The sequence below is a fragment of the Dama dama genome, chromosome X (genome assembly GCF_033118175.1).
Source record: "Dama dama isolate Ldn47 chromosome X, ASM3311817v1, whole genome shotgun sequence".
Classification (NCBI taxonomy): Eukaryota; Metazoa; Chordata; class Mammalia; order Artiodactyla; family Cervidae; genus Dama; species Dama dama.
The window spans coordinates 30,938,974-30,955,609 of NC_083714.1; the positions used below are offsets into that span (position 1 = coordinate 30,938,974).

The following is a 16,636-nucleotide window of genomic DNA, read 5'->3' on the forward strand; positions in this document are numbered from 1 at the left end:
ATCTTTCAATAATCAATAGGACAACTAGGCAGGATATCAACAAGGAAAGAGAAGATTTTAACAAGACTGTAAATCAAATAGACCTAACAGACATCTATGGAACATACCACCCAACTGTAGCAGAATACAATAGCAGAATATATTCTTCGTAAGCATACATGGAACATTTTTCCAGGAACATTTTAAATGAATAAAACAATACAAAGTATATTCCCTGACCACAATGGAATGAAATCAGAAGCCAATAATAGAAATTTGGCAAATTCACATATACGTGGATATTAAACAACACACTCCGAACTAACCAATGGTCAAAGAAGAAATGAAATCAGAATATATACAGAATATTTTGTTCTCAAGGATATGAGAAAATATTTATATGCATATTTCATAAAAGATTTTAAAAACTCAGAAAAGCTTAAGAGAATATGTTCAACATCAACAGCCTTTAGGCAGATGTTTAAAATCACAATGAGATACCACTGCACATTAGAATCACTAAAATTAAAACACCTAATAATATCAAGTGTTGACAACAATGGAGAGTAACTGGAGCTCTCATACACTGCTGATCAACATGCAAAATGGTATAGTCACTTTGAAAAACATCACAGTATCTTAAGCCATTAAACATATACTCTACATGTATACACTGTATGTGCAGCATGTAAACATATACATGTGACCCAGGAATCGCATTCTTAGTATTGCCCCAAAATAATTAAAGCATAAATCCACACAAAAATTTATACACAATATTTATAGCTGGAATAACCTCCTAAATAGAACAACCCAAAAATCCATCAGCTGCTAAGTGGATTAAACACACTGTGCTATATCCATATTAAAGAATACTGTTCATTCAAAAGAAATAAAATATTAAAACATATAAAAGCATGGATGGATGTCAAGGACATTATGCTTCATCAAATAAGTAAAATATAAAAGGCAAGATACTGTATGAATTCATTTATATAAAATTCTATAAATGACAAAATTACAGTGACAGAAAGCAGACCAGTGGTTGTTAGAGATAAGCTTCTAGACAGATCAACAGCAAAGGGACAAGAGGAAACTTTTTAAGGATGTGGAATTAATTTATATTTTGATTGCACTTGTGGCAGCCAGTTCTCTATTTTAATACATTGGGTTAATGCATATAACTAATTTTTAGAAAGGCATGAAGTGATTGGAAATGGACACCATCTTATTTACATGTATTTGGAAGTCAATATGGAGCAATTTATGCCTCAGTCTGCAAAGTATTTTCTCACACACACTGCTGTATTTTTTATGTATTTTATATGGAATCTGTCACAGATTATATATATCACATGTATGTGTGATTTTTGCTTTATAAACAAAAATAAATACACATGTAAATAATACTCAGCAAAGAAACGTATTGCCAGTATTTTAAAGATCCTTTTGTATCTGGGTCTGATAGGATCCTCCTTCATCCTATCAAGAGTAATCACTGCCTGGAATTTTGTGTAACTTATTCCTTTTCCTTTCTTTATAGTTTTATGACAGTGTGACACAACCTTATGGTGATGGTATCCCTAAACTATGTGCTGTTTAAATATGTACTATTGCTACTCTTTAAATGCTGACCACAGAAATTTTCACATGCTTAACAGTATCTAAAATTAATATCTTTAAATTTTTTCTGACAAAATAATTTTATTCCAAAAATTCCAATTCCAAATTATATATTATTGCCCAGTGTTTCCTTTTTTTAACCTTAGAAGTAGAAATCAATAATATTACTTTATAATTTTAAGGACTGATGCTGAAGCTCCAATACTTTGGCCACCTGATGCAAAGAGCTGATTTATTGGAAAGGATCCTGATGCTGGGAAAGATTGAGGGCAGGAGAAGAAGGGGTCAACAGAGGATGAGATAGTTGGATGGCATCACTGACTCAATGGATGAGTCTGAGCAAACTGGGGGATAGTGAAGGACAGGGAAGTCTGGCATGTTGCAGTCCGTGGGGTTGCAAAGTGTAGGACATGACTTAGTGACTGAACAACAAAGATTTACCCATTTCTATGGTGGTTTTGCTTATTCTTTTGTATTTCTTTAAAATATCTTCTATGATTACTTTTCTTCTACTTGAAGAATGCTTCTTAAAAGTTTCAGTTTCTGTTACCTGAAAGTCTTAATTTACCTTGATTTGTGAAAAATAGTTTCAATGCGTCTACCGCTCTAACTTGACAAGGTTACTGTCTTTCATTTTGATAAGGATGTTATTTCATGTCCTCTGGCTTCACTTACTGCTCTTGAGAAGTCAGCATACTTGTCACTTTTTGTAGGTTATCTATATTCTCTCTGGCTATTTTAAAGATGTTATCATTATTTTGTATTTTGTATTTTTAATGTGATACAGATTTATTTTATTCTTCTCCTAAACTGTGGTTTTCTGGCTCTTTAGATTGGTGTTATTGATACATTTTGGGAAATTCTCTGCCATCTTCTCTTGATGTTTCCTTGGCACTCTTTTTCCCCTTCTGATACTCTTGATTTAATATGTCAAGTCATAATTTACCACTCTTCTAGGTTTTGCCTAAACTACCTTTCATATTTTTCTTCTTTTTGTCTCACTGTGCTGATTTTTTTTATAATTTCTTCAGACTTTATTTCATTTTAACAATTTTCTCATCATTTATGTTTAATCTACTTTGTAAGGCCTCCCTCCATAGTCTTTCTAAATTAAATGGGTTAATTTTTTCATTCTACAAATTCTTTTTGTTCTCCTTTCAAATTTGTTTCAGTGGCTTCTCTGGTGGTCCAGTGGTTAAGAATCCACCTTGCAATGCAGGGGATACCAGTTCAATCCCTGGTCTGGGAAGATCCCACATGCTGAGGGGCAACTAAGCCTGCAAGACTCAAATACTGAGCCCACGTGCAGCAACTACTGACACCTGCATGCCCTATAGCCCATGCTCCAAAACAAGAGAAGACACTGCAATGAGAAGTCCGAGCACCACAACTATAGAGTAGTCTCCACTCTCCACAATTAGAGAAAGTCTGTGTACAGCAACAAAGACCTAGCACAGTCAATAAATATTTTTTTAAAAAATCTATTCAAAATCTGTGAAAGTACTTTACTCAGCTTTCATAATATTAATAACCTTTCTAATGTCTTTAAACATATTTAACATCCATATTTTATGCTCCATTCCTTATAACTTGACAATCTAAAGTGACTATGAAGTTAATACTTCTTTTCATTATTCTTGGTAAGTGTCATTCATGATAAATGTTTTCTTATATAGTTTTTAAGTTTGAATTTTTAATTTTTGTTATTTGGAACTTAGTAGTAGTTTGCTGTGGTGGTCCCCCAGAGAAGATGTGGTTTGTGTGTTGCCAATTGTCTTGGCATTTTAGAATACTTTGAACATTTACTTAGAATGTTCTTCTTTCTAGACAAATAGTGTGAATTAAAACCCCATGCTCATGTGAGGACTGAGTTACACAAACTTTTAGTTTTCTTCTCCACCTTTCTACTAAGGGTCAAGACCAATATAAGCAAGTGTTCATCTTCCTTTGTTAAATCTATGTGTCCCCTTGTCTTTCTCTTATCCATGCCCATGAACATACACCCACACACACCCACACCCACACACTCTTTTGATCCAGTGAAGGTCACAGGAATTGTCATTTCATTCCCACATGCATATGCCCTATTAAAGTTCAAGTCGTATTCAACAAGGGATGGGAAAAATCCCAGAGAAAACTTTAGCTTCGGTGCTCATTTGCCAACATGTATGACTGCTTTCTCATTAATCCTCACCACTGTTTCACTTTCATTTTCAAAAATGTATTCATGCATTTATAATACTTTTATATTTTACCTAGCAGTTTCTCTGGTTATGTTGCTATGTTCTCAGAAAAGATAATCTGCCATGTGTATTTTGCAATTTATTTCATGACACTTTTATAATACCTTTATCATAATGCTTCATAGTCAATGCCAAGTCCTCTATCAAACTGTAAAAAACTGAAAATATAATCTGTAAGGCTCCGTGTGATCTGTTCCTTTCATAGTTCACATGTCTTATCTTACATCAATAAGTCTAGTCACACTGATTGTTCCTTGAGTCTTTCAAACATACTCCATTATGTTCATTCAATTTATGGAAATTAATAACATAGACTTTTAAAAAACTATGGAAAAGATCAATGAAACTAAGAGATGGTTCTTTGAAAAGATAGGCAGCATTGATAAATTTGGCAAGACTTAAAGAAAAAAGTAAAAGTGAAAGTCACCCAGTCATGTCCGACTCTTTGCGACCCCATGGACTGTATAGTCCATGGAATTCTCCAGGCCAGAATACTAGAGTGGGTAGCCTTTCCTTTCTCCAGGGGATCTTCCCAACCCAGGGATAGAATCCAGGTCTCCCACACTGCAGGCAGATTCTTTGCTAGCTGAGCCACAAGAGAAGCCCAAGGATACTGGAGTGGGTAGCCTGTTCCTTCTCCAGCAGATCTTCCCAACCTAGCAATCAAACTGGGGTCTCTTGCATTGAAGGCTGATTCTTTACCAATTGAGGTAAACTGACAGACGTCAAATAAAGTCAGAATTGAAAGAGGAGACATTACAATCAGTAACACAAAAATATAAGGGATCATAAAGAATACTATGAATCAGTACATGCTAACAAATTAGACAACTTAGAAGAACTTGATAAATTTCTAGGAACATAATCTAAGACTAAATCTTGAAGAAACAGAACATCTGAACAGACTGATTACTAGAAATGGAACTGAATCAGAAAACCTCTCAACAAACGAAAGTCCAAGGACAGATGGCTTCACAGGCGAATGCTGTTAGATATTTATAAAGAGTTAATACCTACCCTTCTCAAATTATTCCCCAAAAATGAAGAGGAATGAACACTTTCAAAATCATTTTCTGAAGCTAGGATTACCCTAATACCAAAAGGAGACAAAAATATTACCAAAAAAAGAACACTGCAGGTCAGTAACCTTGATGATCTTAATGCAAAAATCCTCAACAAAATATGAGCAAACAGAATTCAACAATACATTAAAAGAATCATATATTATACTATCAACAGAAAACCTCAAGACTCCACCAAAAAATTATTAGAACTAAAAAACAAACTAAGTAAAGTTGCAGGAAAAAAATAAACACACAGAAATCTGTTGCATTTCTATACAGTATTAACACCTAGACTTCTCAGGTGGCACTAGAAGTAAAGAATCTGCCTGCCAATGCAGGAGAAGCAAGAGACATGTGTTTGATCCATGGGTCAGGAAGATCCCTAGGAGAATGGCTACCTCCTCCAGCATTCTTTCCTGGACAGAGGAGTCTGGTGGGCTAAAGTTCACAATGTCATAAAGAGTCAGACATGACTGAGCACATGTGCACACACACACACACACACAAACATCTATCAGGAAACAAAATGAAGAAACAATCCCATTTACAATTGTATCACAAAGAATAAAATAACCAGGAATAAATTTATCCAAGAATGTGAAAGACCTGCACTCTGAAAACTCTAAGACATTTATGAAAGAAATTAAAGACAATGCAAACAAAGATATACTGGATTTGAAGAATCAATATTGTTAAAAGGCCCAGACTACTGAAAGCAATCTACAGATTCAATTCAATCCCCATCAAAATTCCAATAGCATTTTTCACAGAACTAGAATAATCTTAAAATATGTATAGAACCACAAAAGACCTCAAAAAGCCAAAGCAATCCTGAGAAAGAAGAACAAAGTTGGAAGTATCATGCACCCTGATTTTGATCTATACTATGAAGCTATATTAATCAAAACAGTATGACACTGGCACAAAAACAGACACACAGATCAATGGGAAAGAATAGACAGCCTAGAAATAGACCCACATGCTTATGGTCAATTATTCTGCAACAAAGGAGGCAAGCATAACAATGGGGGAAAGACAGTCTCATTAATAAATGGTGCTGTATTTGTATTTGTACCTTAGAACTTAAACAGGGTGACTGAAGAAGTGGCAAGGCCTTTTTAGGCCTAGGCTCTGGGATTTGCTGTATTAGTTTTCTATTACTGTTATAACAAAATATCACAAAATGAGAAACTTAAACCAGCATACTTATGGGAAGAGAGGTGCACAGTGCAGTGAAGATTAAGGAAAGTCACTGTGTTTTTAACTTCCTGGGATTATTGCAATTAAACCATCTAGTTTGATTCTATTTGTAATTGGAAATATATGGCACAACCAAATTTTCGAAAGCTAGAAGTCGATAGAATTATCTGGATAATTACTAAGTTATAAAGTTAATTCTCTCTTTAAACTATAGCTATGATCACAGAAACAGATTTTTGGTTTATATAGAAGTAAAACTTCAAGAAACTTTGTGTAAGGCAATTTAATGAGTCAACATATTAAGATGAAAACAGGATCTGTTTATTATAGAGCCAACACTAAGGTTTGTGAGCAAATGCTCAACTTGGGACAACTTTATTCCATTCCATTCCATTTCATATATTCTGAATGAGCCATTCTTCTTGTTTGATCTGCTATATCTCCCTCCTGTGATTGTTGTTTGTTATGAGTCTGCTACCAAAAATGCATTTCTTGTTTTATCCCTTCAAAGTAGCCTTTTTTTTCCAAAGTGGATATATGAAGACAAATTAGAAAAGGATGTTTTCTTTGATGCCCAATTGCTTCTGAAGTTTTCACAGAAATACAACTTTCGCCCAACACTTACTTTTTAACTTCTATTGGGTGTATTAAAATATCATTACCTCTGCTTTAAATAAGAAATAGTCACATAGTAATACTGTGTTTTCTGAGCTTAACATCTCAAATTTAATATGCTACTTTTACTCCTTTTACATTGTTATAATAAAATATAAGCAACTATTAAATGCAGGATGATAATTTGAAAAATCATTAATTTTTTATAAAGTTAACCTGGTTGAATTCATATTTTTACCAAGGAATATACATATATACCTAAATATTGAGACTATAATAGAATTCCAAGGATATGGGAATGTGTAAACAACAGATTTATACAAAAATTTACAGATACATAACATTCAATGATTAGCAATTTCTACTGAGTCAAATTTACTTCTCGTTTTTGGATTAGAAGTTATGACAACCTGGGATTTAAGTTTCTAATATTTTGTTATTTAAATAAATATTTCCATGATTTTATACTATTCGGAATACAGTTTGCTGTACATTTTTGGTAGTTACTTCTTTTAGGCTACCAAATTTCACTTCAATATCTATGTTTACAAAATTTGTTTTAAATGTTTAGAATTGCATTTTCTAACTTTTAATTATTCATTTTTCTCAATTTTGTTAATCCCAGATTATAAAAGAGCACAGTGGTGCAGCAGCTCAGATTTGACAATAGTCTTCCTTGTATGGATTGTCTTACCAGCAGGATATACCCCTTTTAGATACTTTGGAAGCCAAATGACTCTATAGTAAAGCATGCTGCATCTGCTCCTGTACTTCGTACCTCTGTACCTCCATAAAAGTCTGTCTGGAATAAGTGAATGAAAACTTACAATTTTTTATTGTGTTTGTGTGTGTGGTGATAGTGATAAGTCTTTTCCAGACATCTATATCCTTCCTGAAATGCTGGAAATGGGGGGAAAAAAGATTTTGTCTTTCATTGCAAATACTAAAGATAATGTCAAGTTAGTACAAATAGAGAGTTATTGTGAGAATGATTATGAATAAAGGAACATCTTACAAAAATATAAGATAATGAGCCTTTACAGTATTGGCCTTTCAGAGTGATTTCTAGACTTGAGCTAGACTGTTGTTCCAAATTAATGTAGCATTAGAAAATTTTCCAGCAATTATTATAGAGCTTCACCATGATGTTCCAATAGAAATTTCTTTCAACTATACACTGCATATCTTCCTTTTTATTTCACACTACCAACTGGCCTTCTCTGATAATTCACAATTTGTATTTCCTTACATTCTTGAAATTCATGGCACTCCACATTTGTTCACTCATAACCATTTACATTTTTTTTATCACTGACTGACCGCACCCTTCTATGTTTTATCGTTCAAGTTTCCAAAACAGGCTATGTGATCTTTTGCAGTTGACCCAAACCAAAAAATGGATTTGTCAGCTCTTGGGACAATAGCCCCTTCTTAGTCCAACTGGCTCTGGCCAGGATGGGATGAGTGTAGGGGGACATATAAATAATGACTCTCCAGGCATCAAAGGTTTTAAATGGAGCAGATTCCATTACAAAGAAGTGTCAGAGTGGCAGACAGTATGAATGGCATATATAATGCAGGCATACAACCCAAGGACAAATGCAAAGAAATAGCATGAACTTTTGAAGAGTAAAATTCAAAATGAACTAAGGAATAGGAAAATGCCAAATAAAACATTGTTTCAAAGTGTTTTTATCTGCAAAATTGAGCTTTATGGCTTATCTGTCCCAAGCAAATTAACTTTTTGTTGTTTTACCTGCAACAAAAAGCCTATGAATAAGAAAGAGCATGTGGTACTTAAGTCAAAATGCTCTTATGTGAGGATTCAAAAGGTGTTTCTTTTCATTATGTAAATTATTTGTTATGAATAGAGGTGAGACTTGTTACTTAAATTTTATATAATAAAAATATTTATATTAAAATCCTTATTTGTTAATTTATTTTTAACCCTGAGCTGAACAGTGATTTGGTAAAATGTCATATCCTGAGTATGGAATTTATAGCGTCTTTTCTAAGTCAAAATCCTCCCTTGTATTTACATAATGGCAACTGCCAAAGACTTCAAAGCACTTGACAAGTATTTCTCAACAAGCTTTAATGGATTTTAAAATTAAATTAAAGAAAAGCATGTAGCATTGCACACATGCATGCTTATTCAATATTCTTTTCTCCTTGTCAGTGCCTTCTACTCTTTTTAATGTTCTTACCCTTCACATTTTTAAAATTCACCCTTGAGTATTCCACTGATGGATAAAAATTACAATCGGATCCTATTATCTCTCTATTTATCTACCTGTCCATCTATTTATATTTATACCCATTATGGGTACTTCCTCCCCATAGGAACCTGTCAAATTAAACAGACTATGATCAAGTTGTAAAGAGCTGACCGTACTCCCATTAAAATAAAATTCAACTGGGTGTCATAGTCACTTAGTTATTTTATCTTTTAAAGAGATATTTTATAGAGTTGCGATATGATCTAGCAATCACACTCCTGGGCATATATCAGGACAGAACTGTAATTCACAGAGATACATGCACTACTATGTTCAAAGCAGCACTATTTATAATAGCCAAGACATGGAAACAACCTAGATATCCAGCAACAGATGAGTGGATAAAAAAGACATGGTATACATACACAATGGAATATTACCCAAACATAGAAAAGAATGAAATAAATGGCATTTTCAGCAAAATGGATGGACCTAGAAATTATCATACCAAGTAAAGTCAGAAAGAGAAAGACAAATATCACATGATATCACTTATATGTGGAATTGAAAATATGACACAAATGAATTTATTTACAAAACACAAACAGATTCACATAGAAGCTCCGATAATCAATGATACATTCTGTGTTTGGTCTATGTTATGTTCTTCCTTTGTGGTTGCCAAGGAGGAAAGGACGGGGGATGGATGTGGAGTTTCAGGTTAGTAGATGCAAACAATTACATATACAATGGATAAACAAGAATGTCCTACTGTACAGCACAGGGAAATATATTCAATATCATGTAATAAATTATAATGGAAAAGAATATGAAAAAGGATGTATACATATATATAACTGAGTCACTTTGCTGTACATCAGAAATTAACATGGCACTTTTAATCAACTAAACCACAATAAATAACTTATTTTAAAAGAGATATTTTACTGTTAAAATTAATTGGAATATAGAAAAATCAGTGATCCGGTTAACCCCAAAGATATCTTGGTAAACATTACCTTAATATTGTATTTTACCACATGCAAAGCCTCTGGAAGTTTAAGAGCATCTGAAGGTAAATAAAAAATTATGCACTTTACTTTTATTGTTTACAACTAAAATGATCCTAAGCTGCTCTTATTAAGACCTACAACCAGACTCTTTCAAGTATATATATAAATGTGTGTGTGTGTATCTCCCACCTACAATAAAGAATCATTTGCTGGTCCAATATTTGTGCATCAGTGTTTCCTTTAGATTAATTCTTATCAGCATTCATTGCTCTTTAGAATTTTCTAGAAACTATTTTTAAAATCTCATGTTAAGTTGCCTCTCAGACCAATTCAATCAAAATCTATGAGGTAAGACTTATATATTAGTCTTTTTTATAGAAGGACACTAAGTGAATCTAATGTGTATTCCACGTGGACAGAGTAAGTAAAGGAAGTCTCTGCCATCTGTTGTCCCTTCTTTGTATTCTCTGTGACATTTGAAATGTCACCAAAGAGATGCACTAAGGCTTCCCAGGTGGTACTAGTGATAATAAATCCATCTGCCAATGCAAGTTTAATCCCTGGGTCCGAAAGATCCCCTGGAGAAAGAAATGGCAACACACTCCAGTATTCTTGCCTGGAAAATTCCATGGGCAGAGGAGCCTGGCAGGCTACAGTTCATGGAGCCACAGAGTCGGACACGACCGAGGGACTGAGCACCCGCAAAGAGACGTACTACTTCGATTTAACCAGAGATTCTTAACCCTTTCTTGGGCATTGGACCACTTTGGTAATCTGGTGAATCCCATGGATCCCTTCTAAGAATAATATTTTTTTTTATAGGCAGGACTTCAGACTGGAAAAGGTGCTGATAATCAATGATGCAGCCTTTGTTTGGTTTATGCTATGTTCCTCCTTTGTGCGGGAACAATTCACATTAACTTGCCTATGTTGAGTAAATTTGAAACAGTGTCATTTGAGAATTCAGGGAATGAACACACTGCAATGATCACCTGAAGTAAGCTAAAAAGGTCTGAAGAAAAGTCTACTGACATATAAACTCTTATTCAAGTCTTAAACACAACCTCACAGAGCCAAAAAATGTGTTGAATTTCGTGTGTCTAGGTGGAGAAGGGGTGTTATGTCTAGGAGATGTATATATTATTTTTCAGTCATTTTCTGAAATGACTGTGCCTCCATTGATAGATCACATCAGAGATATCCTTTGAAGCTTTAAGAATAAGTAAGAATTTATGTGAAAAACATTTCGCTGGCCCACAAGCATGCTCGTGCATGTGTATGTGAGCGCCATGTTGGCGATTCTTGGAATGATTTCCCTCCCCCGCTTTCCAGAGCTCAGCTGAGCAAGTGTGTTGGCTTTATCTGTATCAGACAGTAACAGCTATTACTCCCTCATCCCCACCTCCCGAGAACCAGTTTTTCAGCTTCCAGATAAATGGCCACTCCTCCCTCCCACCCACCTCAACTTCCCAAGGAAGGAAAATCTATTTCAAAACACTTGTAGAGAGTGTTGGTTTCTAAGTCCAGCCAATCCACTCACAATGTTATAGTAATGTTAGCAGCTCTTTGCAGGAAACTGCCCTCAGCAGGAAGCTCCCTTTTTCTTATCACTTTAGTAAAGCTGTATTTTAACTACATTTTAAACCAGGCACCCCAGTGCTCTACTCCTCTCCCCCCCCAAGTCCATCTTTGCAATCTTTTAATCACACAATAAGAGTGTCCCAGGTGACGGCAGTGGTAAGGAATCCACATGCCAATTAAGGAGACACAAGAAACGCGGGTTGGATCCCTGGGTGGGGAAGATCCCCTGGAGAAGGAAATGGCAACCCACTCCAGTATTCTTGCCTGGGAAATCCCAAGGACAGAGGAGCCTGGCAGGCAAAATTCCATGGGATCCCAAAGAGTTGGACACGACTGAGCACGAATCACACAATACCTTGTCCAACTTGTTGGTTCTTTCCGTAAAGACGTAGAAATGAACACATAATTAACAGATGATCAGATCTCTTCCCTAGCTTCCTCTTCAGTAACCTAAACAAATTATGTGACCAAACTGTGTGAACCAGATAACGTCTAAAACATCACAAGGAGCTAGCTGACTAGCCTGCAGAGAGGGGTTGTGACAACTCTGATCCCCTATTCCAATGATGGACTGAGCCCCTGTTTCTCTTTAAAAACTTTCATGGTGAGCAGAAGCTTCAGAGGTGGTTTTTGCGGGGGGAGGATGTGCCCACCACCTGCCCAGATTGCTGGTTTCGTGATTAAAGGCAACTTTCTTTTTTATCAACATCCGTGAGTAGTGATTTTGTAAGCAAGGAGCAATTTATTTGCTAACACAGCTGCTCCTAATGATTATATCTGGGACCACATGGGGTACCCAGCAAGCACAGGGATTTCCATAGGAACTCTTCTCTTCGCTCTCTATGGGTTTTATTATCTGGGCTGTCCCTGGGTTGGCTGCCTTCACCATTTGCACATGCGCAGGGAGGTGGCTACCCTCTGTGGCATGGCTGCCAGGATAGCGCACAGGGCCAGGGAGGTCCCTACGCGTCTCGGGGAAGACCTCGCCCAGGAAGCTTTTTAAGACAGCCATTCCACTGGTACGCCTAAGAGAAAAACTTGTCCAACCACCAGCCTACCACAAGCTCGGCTCTTCTGAAAGTGCTATCTTAGAGATGCTGCGCACGAATTTGGGAGAAAGTTTTGAGTTCACATCTTTGCTCCTGGTTTCTAAATACCATTTCAGATACGGAGTTTGGAAAACACGACTGCCATCGTAAACAAGTAAACTCGAGGAGATGCTAAAACTTGAGGAGATGCTAAAACCCACCCCGTCCCAAACTCCAAGCCCCATGGCTAGCCTCATGCACAGTTAACTAGAGCTGGCTTCTACTCCTCCCCCAAGCTTTCCCAGGAGCAGGGGACCAGCGGACCCAAAGAAAAGGGTGGCGAAAGTAACAGAAGAAATATTTAAGTACCTCTGAGCCACCAGAAGGCTGGGAGACCCTGGAGTTGAAGTCCCTGTGGACGGAAAGATCCACCTTTTGCCTCTCCAGCTGCAAGCAGGGTGCGGCCGCAGCTGCTCGGAAACAAAAGACCCTCGGTTACGTAGGGTATGCACGTTATGCACGTTACGCACGTTACGCACGTTACGTAGCGTGGCGCACAGGCTGCAGGGCGGGAGCGCGGGGGGGGGGGGCAGCCCGACGCGGACACGGCAGCTCTGCACCTGGAAACCCCAGCCACAAGACCTGGCCTGGAGCTGGGTACAAAACTCTGTAAATGTCCAAGATCCACTGTGTCCCCCACCAGGCACCTGCTGGGTGGTTACCCTGGAGGAGCCAAGATCCAAGTCGGGGAAAGAGCCATGATGTACCTATGATGAGCCGCCAGCCCACCTCGGCTGACCCTCAGGTAGCTCTCCCAGCGCCCGAGGCTGCCTGCAAGCCTCTGTCGGAAGCTGCCTGGGGTCGGTGCTGGGAAGACTTTCTCTCGGAGGTATTTGCTAACCAGCCTTGGAGTAGAAGGCCCGGCTGTGCAGCTCTGAGGCCAGGCAGGGTGGGAGCGGGCCCCAGAACACAGAAGGTCCCCGAGTGACCACAGGAAGTTTTCCTGGGGACCAGAGAGGAGTCATTGTGCCAGTGTTGGACTTCTTCCCGAGAGCACATTTGTCTGAGTGCATGTGCCTATGCTTGTGTATGTGTGTGAGAGAGAGGGCAAGAATAATATATACATGAATAAAATAAAATACATGGAATGGCAATGAGAGATGATTATTGACATAATTATCAAAATACTAAAAATTGTGATATAATGATATACATATATAGCAATTAACTTGCTTGAAAACGTGTAACAATGAATCTACTAAAGTAAGTCCCCTACATACGAGAGTGAGTTCCATTCCAAGGGTGACTTCGTAAGTCCAACTTGTTCATAAGGACAACAAAGCTAGCCTAGGTACCCTACTAACACAATCAAGCTATATAGTTCTGTACTGTAATAGGCTTATACTTTTCATACAATGCATAAAAAATAAACTTTTAATTTTACAGTACCTTGGAGAGTACAGTAGTAGAGTATAACTATATACTTTGACTGTGTGGATCACAAGAAACTGTGGAAAATTTGTGAAAGAGATGGGAATACCAGACCACTTGACATGCCTCCTGAGAAACCTGTATGCAGGTCAAGAAGCAACAGTGAGAACTGGACATGGAACAATGGACTGGTTCCAAATTGGGAAAGGATTAAGTAAAGGCTATATATTGTCACCCTCCTTATTTAACTTAAATGCAGAGTACATCTTGCAAAATGCCCAGCTGGATGAAGCACAAGCTGGAATCAAGATTTCCAGGAGAAATATCAATAACCTCAGATATGCAGATGACACCACCCTTATGGCAGAAAGGGAAGAGGAACTAAAGAGCCTCTCTGATGAAGGTGAAAGAAGAGAGTGAAAAAATTTGCTTAAAATTCAACATTCAGAAAAACTAAGATCATGGCATCCAGTCCCGTCACTTCATGGCAAATAGATGGGGAAACAATGGAAACAGTGACAGACTTTATTTTCTTGGGCTCCAAAATCACTGCAGATGGTGACTGCAGCCATGAAATTAAAAGACACTTGCTCTTTGGAAGAAAAGCTATGGCCAACCTAGACAGCACATTAAAAAGCAGAGACATTATTTTGCCAACAGAGGTCCGTCTAGTCAAAGCTATGGTTTCTCCAGTAGTCATGTATGGATGTGAGGGTTGGACTATAAAGAAAGCTGGGTGACAAAGAATTGATGCTTTTGAAGTGTGGTGTTGGAGAAGACTCATGAGAGTTCCTTGGACAGCAAGGAGATCCAACCAGTCAATCCTAAAGGAAGTAAGTTCTGAATATTCATCGGAAGGACTGATGCTGAAGCTGAAACTCCAATACTTTGGCGACCTGATGTGAAGAACTGACTCACTGGAAAAGACCCTGATGCTGGGAAAGATTGAAGGCAGGAGGAGAAGGGGATGACAGAGGATGAGATGGTTGGATGGCATCACCGACTCAATGGACATGAGTTTGAGCAAGCTCTGGGAGTTGGTGATGGACAGGGAAGCCTGGCATGCTGCAGTCCATGGGGTCGCAAAGAGTCAGACACGACTGAGCAACTGAACTGAACTGATAGTATAACAGCTGGCATACAGGGGCTGACCTGAGCAACTGAACTGAACTGATAGTATAACAGCTGGCATACAGGGGCTGACATCAAGTGAACGGGCAAGAAGAGTTGCTGACTGGAGGCCAAAGAGGAGATGGGAGATGGTAGAGCTAAAGGATGGTCAGCAATAGGAGACAGAAGGCAAGCTACAATTTCACTGGCACCTGATGTTCATGGCATAGGTTCTGGTTCTTTGCTGCATTGAATTCTATCTACTCTCTTAAAAAACAAGTGATAACTGGGCAGTAGCTCATTTTTCGTCATCATAGGTGACATGGTAGCACTGGACTGCATTCTGAATGGCTGCTGCAACCCTCATTAACCATTCTACATTTGGGTCCTGTGTCTCAAAAATTAACAGTGCCTCCTCAAATAAAGAAAAGCCCCTTGCCATTTCCTGTGTTGTGATTCTCTTTGGTTCTTCAGTTACTTCTTCCTCTTCTCTCTCTTTGTCCTTTCTCTGGGCCTTCAGTTCCATCATGTCTTCATTAGCAAGCTCCTTCTTTGCACAGTAACCATGCTGTATAATAAAGTACACAAAATCCCAACCAACTGTAGAGGGTGCATGCACATAACAATGTATGCCAGACACGTGAGCTAACTTACATAGCTGAACATGCTAACTACATTCACATCTTTGAAAGTTTGCAACTTGAAGGTTCACATTGTACGGGACTTACTGTATCAGAATTTTTCATAAGTGATGAACATCAATGGCATTTATCTGCAACAACTACAACAAACGTGAACAATATATATCTTTATGTCACTGAGGCAATCCCAGTCCTAATAATGTGCTAGACTGTTGTCAATTTTTACAATAGAAGAAAATGCTATTTTTCAGTGCCTTTGCAGAGAAAATGGAGATGTTATTTGTTCCCACCACCCAAGTTTATGAACATTCTGAATTTTATAAGAGGTCTGTGATCCCTAAATAAGAACCCCTGGTAAAAGGTGTTTTCTTTGATAAACTGCAAATGTGTCTCAGTTACTATCACAAATAACATCTTAACACAGAAACTGACATATAATTTTTAATCTAATTTGAGGTGGAAGACCTTATATCTATGAGACATAGAAAATTACTTTTAAGCAGCAAAAATGCTTAAATTATACAGCTTTATCTACAGCAAACAGATATTGGCAGAAACTTTTATTGGCTGGCTTTAACGTACAATCAGGTGACATGATGACAAATTAAGAATTGAATGAGAACTCAAGGATAGAAAGCAAGTTGATAAGACAATGAAAATAAACCTCCTGTTTTACAACTTTTGTTAAGTGTTGGTTGGACCAAGTCAAAGTGGTTTATTCTAGCAATTATGGCGTAGTGTGTGAACACAGGATGGAGCTAGGCACAAAGGGGAAGTTTAGGGAAAACACCATACATTTATATCCACTCCTCTATATTAGAGGTTAGGAAAAGAAAAAGATAGATGGTAGAAGAAAAAATTGAATGTGTTAATGAAACAGAGCAAGACA

The 16,636-nt window shown here is 37.5% G+C and overlaps 1 pseudogene; it reads left to right on the forward strand.

Annotated features, from left to right (window-relative positions):
- LOC133052598 (mortality factor 4-like protein 1) overlaps nt 1–13,327 on the forward strand; it is a 137,381-nt pseudogene extending 124,054 nt beyond the window's left edge.
- Nucleotides 13,328–16,636: the final 3,309 nt, after the last annotated feature.